The sequence below is a fragment of the Camelus dromedarius genome, chromosome 28 (genome assembly GCF_036321535.1).
Source record: "Camelus dromedarius isolate mCamDro1 chromosome 28, mCamDro1.pat, whole genome shotgun sequence".
In the NCBI taxonomy this organism is placed as follows: Eukaryota; Metazoa; Chordata; class Mammalia; order Artiodactyla; family Camelidae; genus Camelus; species Camelus dromedarius.
In genome coordinates, this window is record NC_087463.1 from 9,740,784 (window position 1) to 9,747,956 (window position 7,173).

Here is a 7,173-nt window from a genome sequence, read left to right on the forward strand (position 1 = left end):
GTTTAAGGATTAAATGCGATTGTATATGAAACATCTAGTAGTATGCTTAACACAGGTGCTTATAAATGGTGGTTATTTTAGCCATTTAAAAACATTTTTCTGTCCCTTGCTCATACAGTGGCTAATATGTCAAACTTACTCAAGTTGATTGGCTAAACAAGGGCTTGGTCAAAGGTTTATCTAAATAAAAGCAGATGTGTTTCTTAAAGCAGTGGTTCTCATTAGGGGGCAGTTTTGCCCCCCGGGGTACAGGTGGCAGTATGTGAATGCATTTTGGATGATCACAGCTCTGTGTGTGTGTACAGTTGACGTCGGGCAGGGGGAGGACAGGGATGCTACTAGACGACGCACGCAGCCCCTCTCAGTTATCCAGCCCCCCATGTCAGCAGTGCTGAGGTTGAAAGCCCCTGGTGTAAAGGCAGAAGCTGAGGTGAGCCCACTTAGACCAGGGGATGGAGGGAAGCGAATAGGCTTACCAGTCTGGGATCTGGCAGCAAATGAAATTTCTTCCACATCCCTCTTCTCAGAACACCTTTAGTGGTTACCACTCACAGAGTTAAGTTAGAGAAACCAGATTCAGAATTAAGACTCATCAGAGATCAGTGGAGTGATTTAAATAGCTTTTTGGTAAGATGCGAAAAAGCAGTAGAAATTAGAGGGTCAGAAAAGGAAAGCAGGGCGAGGTTGAAATGTGGTCCAGGGAAGAACGAGAAGGATAAGTCATAGAAGTAAAATAGAGGAGGCGCATCCCCCATCTTTTATTTTCTTTCTAGCGTAAATCAAACTGCACACTAGCAGACTAAGCAAAGGAAAAGTTTCCATGATTCTGGAGAGGCTAATTCCTCAAAAAGTCAACAGTTCTCTGATTGGGCCAATATCTGCTCATGCTATGGCCTCAAAGATGAAATTAAAAACCTATGTAAAAATCCCGATTCGACCACAGTTTCAGACAATTTTGACATTTCATTTGCTTGTCAGAGCGCTTCACTGCCCAGTTTGGGTCCACAGATCACTTTTGAAACAAGAATTGGCGCCTTAATCTAGCCCAAGTCCACCACACTCACGACAGTCTGAGAATACGAATGAACTCCGCTGTACTAAGAAGTGCTGCTGAAATCTTTTGATTGACATGCCCAGGAATGAGAAGACGGCTGCAGTAAATGAAAGATGCTCACACCTCAGTTGTAAGCAACTTTTGAGACATTTTCTGTGAAATCTTTCTGAAAATGCGTTTAGATTTGAGGATTTTTATCTTTACCTTAAGCCAGTTACTTAAACTCTTAAGCCTCGGCTCTTTTTCTCTGCAAAATGGAGATAATAGTCCCTGCACCCCTAGGGCTGTGGTAAAGATTAAATAAGATTGTGAACCTGCGTTCACTTTGTACTAACTGGGTCACCCAACTAAAGGTCGTGCTCTAAAACCCAAAGGCTTTGTACTTTGACTTTACGTTGCTCTCAGCAGCACCTCCACAATAGTTTTTTTTCAGGGTCATGCTGGGTTTTACAAAGAACCAGAACAAGAGGGAGGCTACTGAAGAAGGCAAATTATTTCACAGTATCTCTAGGTCTTAGTTTCTTACTTGAATTTCATGTAGGTAATCATTTCCATTTTACAGATAAAATGAGATTCAAAGTACATAAACTGCAGAGTATGGCATTAGATGCCCTGTACTGAAGCCAGAAAAATAAGGGAATTTAAATTGAAATAGAGTCCAAAGCTGGAAAGTAAGCTTTCCAAGACTAAATGACCAGGAAAGCATGGGAAATGACTGCAAATCAGATGAATTCTAAAAGGTAGCCTTCCCAGTTCCCTTCAGTGCTTTACTTGGATTTAAAGACCTCGGAGACACAGACTTAGAGCCGAGCTGATTTTTACCTGGAAGGGTTTAACCTAAGGGTGACAAAATAGTGGTGCTGATGGATGGGATCACAGAAGGATGCTGCTGTTCCTGGGGAAAGTTAAAAAAGAGGGGCAAGAGCTGAAGGGAGGACACTGAAAAGGTTAAGGAAATGGAGTCAAACATTAAGAAAGACTTGTCTGCTAAATAAAGTAAAGTAAAAGGACCTTTTCTGTAATCCTTGACCACAAATAGTCTTTGACATGAGGGTATATTTACCCAAAAGTACTAGGCATCATTTGCTTTGGAAGAGAAATAAAATATGATGCTGACTCAAGAGTCCTCACCACAAGCTTCTAGGCATGAGAATAAGATCCCATTGGTTTTCATGTGGGTCCAGAAGAGCCACTGGGAACAGGCCAGGAGAATTAGACACGGCTGGAGTTTGCTCTCTCAGCTGCCAATGAGATGGCGGCTCTCAGAATATGAATTCTGAGAACCTTCTGTGCACTGAAAGGATAAAGCTAGGAAGATGTGTCCAGCCTTGAGACTGTGGAACTTCCAGAATTTAAAAAAAAAAAAATCCTAAAGTATAGCATTTGGTGGCTTAAGTGTGCAGTTTCCAAGAAGTTCAGATTCAGCAATGTACAGAAAAACAAAGGAAAGTTCCTGCTTCATCCAGATACAACTGAGAGGCCATTCATAGTCCATTCTTGGTTCACCACATCAGTAGCCAGATACAGTAAAAAAAGAAAAAAAAAAGTAAAATAAAATCCTTAACTGAGGTAGTATAGACCATTTTAAGAAAGTGGCTTAGGAGCTACTTTAAGAGAAACCCACACAATTACTTTCACACATATGCAATTCTTAAAATTTCCAGCAAATTCTCGTATATTCCACCAACGTGGAAGGAATGAACTAGCCCATGTCTTGATTTTCTCTGTGGTTTTAAATAGGGTTGCTTTCAGAAAATTTTACTTCACAATTTCAACGATTTCTTAATAATAGTAGTGTTGGCTGTTTCTTACTAACTCTATTATCATTCTTTTAATTGTTACCTAATAGTAAACCTCAGACACTTTAAATCTAGGTAATTTACAAATATTTAGCATTGGCAAAATCCACAAGCATTGAAGTATTCCCTAAATTTTTGTGGAAATCTTAGCTCTCTAGTTTCCGACTTATCTTTAAGTACGAAGCCTAGTTTCCATACTTCAGCATTTTACATCTATGACTCAAGTAGACATGAAACCACTACCCCGTTCAGGTCTCTTGTAATAATGCCTTGGTAATTCCCTTAAAATTGCAGCAGCAGATCTTGTAAAAAATTCCACTGTAATGTCACGGAACAGATGTGAACCTCGGTGCTTTAAAATAGAGAAATACTTATAATTTACTTTCATTTTAAATAATCATAACATTCTTATAGTTCCAGGATCACATTTGAAAAAACCCTCAATTTTTCATTTTGAATAGAGGCTATTGTTGACTTATCCAAGAACATTCCAATTTAATAGAACCTCCAATTTGTCTCTGGCATAAGTCATCTCTGTATTTTGAAGTTTTTTTTACAGCCTTTAAGATGGTGAGACTGACTCTCCCCATCTTGGTGTTCAAAATTAATATATGCAGTAAATTATGCATGACACTGCTAGAGGTTTAGGTAAACATTGAAATGTTGCTGGTAGGCATTGAACAAAGATTTATGTAATCTCGGCCTTCACTTACTTCTTACTACTAAGCCAGTTCTTTTCAGTTTGTTATTGTTGTGTAATCAGCTGAATATTGTAGATCCTTCTTCTTAAGACTTTCCTATTTTAAAAAGGTGTTTATGCACACGCTCTTACAAAGATTGTAGATTTATAATTTTAAACACAAAAACAGCAGGAACTCATTTAGGCAGCAGGTCACAAACATCTCCATTTCCCGTGAGCCCATTAAAAAAACACCCCGAGGGCCTAGCAATGTGGGTTTCTCTTCAGCTATTTTCCTCTTTTGTCTTCCAATCCCCGTTTCTGATCAATGAACTCTATTTACTGTTTAAAATATCTAACCACTTGTCCTCCCTACGGAGGCTCTCTTGCACTGGTGTACAAATGCTATTTGAAAAATATAAATTAACGAGATAAACATTATGGAAGCAGCTTACAAAATCCCCAAATGGTAAGAAAAGTTAACATTCTTTCAATTCTTTCACCTGGTCAGCTGAAGGCACTTAATGGGAATAATCACTCTGAGGTGGTCAAGAAGGAAGGTATGGCAGTTGAAAGAGAACAGCTATTCTTAATCTTTATTAAATGGAATCTCCTTATTAGGTTTCTTGGGGTCCTTCCCTGACTCATCAATGCTCCGCTGCCTATAGTGACTTAATCACTAATACAAGATGGTTAAGGTGTGGAATAGCCAAAAAGCAGAATATTATTGCAACCACTGAATTACGTTGTGGAAGTCTGCAGACATGGAAAAGATACAGTGTACAGGCACACCTTGTGCTATTGCGTTTTGCTTCATTGCACTTTTTACAAATTAGAAGGTTTGTGGCAACCTGGCCTTGAGCAAGTCTGTCGGCACCATTTTTCCAGCAGCACTTGCTCACTTTGTGTCTGTCACATTTCGGTAATTCAGTATTTCAGATTTTTTCGTTATTATATTTGTTATGGTCTTCGGTGATCTTTGATGCTATTATTGTAGTTGTTCTGGGGCACCATGAACCGTGCCCATATGAGATGGCAAACAACTGATAAATTTGTGTGTTCTGACTGTTCCACCACCAACATGCCATTCCCCGTCTCTCTGCCTTTCCTCAGGCCTCCCTGTTCCCTGAGATACAACGGTATTGATATAAGGCAATTAATAACCCTACAGTGGGCTCTAAGTGTTTAAGTGAAAGAAGGAAGTCACATGTCTCTCACTTTAAATCAAAGGCTAGAAATGACAAAGCTTAGGTTAGAAGGCATGTCCAAAGCAGAGACTGGCCGAAAGCGAGGACTCTTGTGCCAGTTAGCCACATTGTGAGTTTGAGGGAAAAGTTCTTGAAGGAAATCCAATCAGCCACAACATTCCCTTCAGCCAAAACCTAATCCAGAGTGAGGCCCTAACTCTTTAATTCTATGAAGGCTGAGGGGGGAGGAAGCTGCAGAAGAAAAGTTTGAAGCCAGCTAAGGTTGGATCATGAGGTGTAAGGAAAGAGGCTGTCTCCATAACATCAAAGTGCGAGGTGAAGCAGCAGTGCTGAGGTAGAAGCTGCAGCAAATTATCCAGAAAAATCTAGCTAACTAATGTGGGGGGCTGTACTGAACAACAGATTTTCACTGTAGGTAGAACAGCCTTATATTGGAAGAGGCCACCTATGACTTCTAGAGAGGTCAATGCCTGGCCTCAGAGCTTCAAAGGACAGGCTGACTCTCTTGTTAGGGACTAATGTAGCTGATGACTTTAAGCCAATGCTCATCTACCATTTTGAAAATCCTAGGGCCCTTAAGAATTATGCTAAATCTACTCTGTCTGTGCTCTATAAATGGAACAACAAGGCCTAGGTGGTAACATACCTGTTTACAACATGGTTTACTGAGTATTTTAAGCCCACTGTTGAGACCTACTGCTCAGAAAAAAGATTCCTTTCAAAATATTACTGTTCATTATCTGGTCACCCAAGAGCTCTGATGAAGATGTACAGATTAACACAATATTCATTCTACAGCCCACGTTCACTGCAAAATGTATTTTAACGAAATACATTTTGTAAGGCTCTAGCAGCCATGGAGTGATTCCACTGATGGACCTGGGCAAGGTCAACTGAAAACCTTCTGGAAGGGGTTCACCATTCTAGGGACCATTAAAAACATTCATGATTCATCAGAAGAGGTCAAAATAACATTAACAGGAGTTTGGAAGAAGTTGATTCCAGTCCTCATGAATGACTTTTGAGGAGTTCAAGACTTCAGTGGAGGAAGTAAATGCTGATGTGGTGCAAGTAGCAAGAGAACTAGAAGTAGAAGTGGAGCCTGAAGATGTGACTAAATTGCTGCAACCTCATGATAGATCTTTAATGGATGAGGAGGTGTTTCTTATGGATGAACAAAGTGGTTTCTTAAGATGTCATCTACTGGTGGTGAAGATGCTGTGTAGACTGCTGAAATGACAACTAAGGATTTAGTATATGACAAACTTAGTTGATAAAGCAGCATGGGGTTTGAGAGGATTGACTCCAATTTCGAAAGTTCTACTGTGGGTAAAATGCTATCCGATGGCACTGCATGCTAGAGTTGTTCCTGAAAGGAAGAGTTGATCAATGCAGCTAACTTCATTGTGGTCTTATTTTAAGAAATTGCCAGTCATACCAGCCTTCAGCAACCACTACCCTCGTCTGTCAGCAGCCATCAAAACTGAGACAAGACCCTCTACCAGCAAAAAAATTACGACTCGCTGAAGGCTCAGATGATGTACATTTTTTAGACATAATGCTATCGCACGCTTAATAGACTACAATGTAGTGTAAACATAATTTTTATATGAGGTGGTCTTGAACTGAACTTGCAGTATTTCTGAGGCCTGTATTATACATATCCCTAACCTGCATTACTTAGAAAAAGTTTTGGAATGAGAAAAGTAGAAATTTAAGGGAGGGGAGGTTGGTAGCAGATTGGGAACCGGTGTGTTTTTATGTTAACAGATCCACTGGTGAGAATGACTTGAAGTACAGTAACATTCCTGTCCCCATTTTCTAAGCCTAATTATTCTAGCCTTTTTCATTCTTGCTAAAAAACCTACTTTACAAGGGAATTCTTTTGATAAATTCCTTTATAGAAAAAAATTACATATTACAATAACTAAGCTGCTAGCTGATCTGAATGTTTTCAGTTTAGCATCTAGTCTCTAAAGTTGTGTAACTGGAGTGATGTCACGTCCTCTTCAGTAGGTTTGCCTAATTCTTGATTATTCACTGCAAATTATCCAGTGTGATGCTGTAATTCCCTAGTAACACAGGTCCCCAGGGTTTCCTGGAGCCTCTCTCCCCCACTTCCATAAACAAAAAAATCAATGTAGACATGTGAGGAAAGGCAGATTCAGACTGAGACCTTGGATAAGTGCTTATCAGTTCTGCTAACAGTTTCAGACAAAGTTTTGGCTTCCTCTGCCAAGGAAAGGCTCCAAAGCAGATTATTTTCAAGGTCCTCTGAAAGATTCTGACCTTGTTCTAGGTAAAAGTTAAAGAAATTCAGAGGGTCTGCCTCAGGGGTAAAGTGCATGCTTAGCATGTATGAAGTCCTGGGTTCAGTCCCCAGTACCTCCATCAAAAAATAAAGAAAAATTCATAGTCACCATTCATTCAATC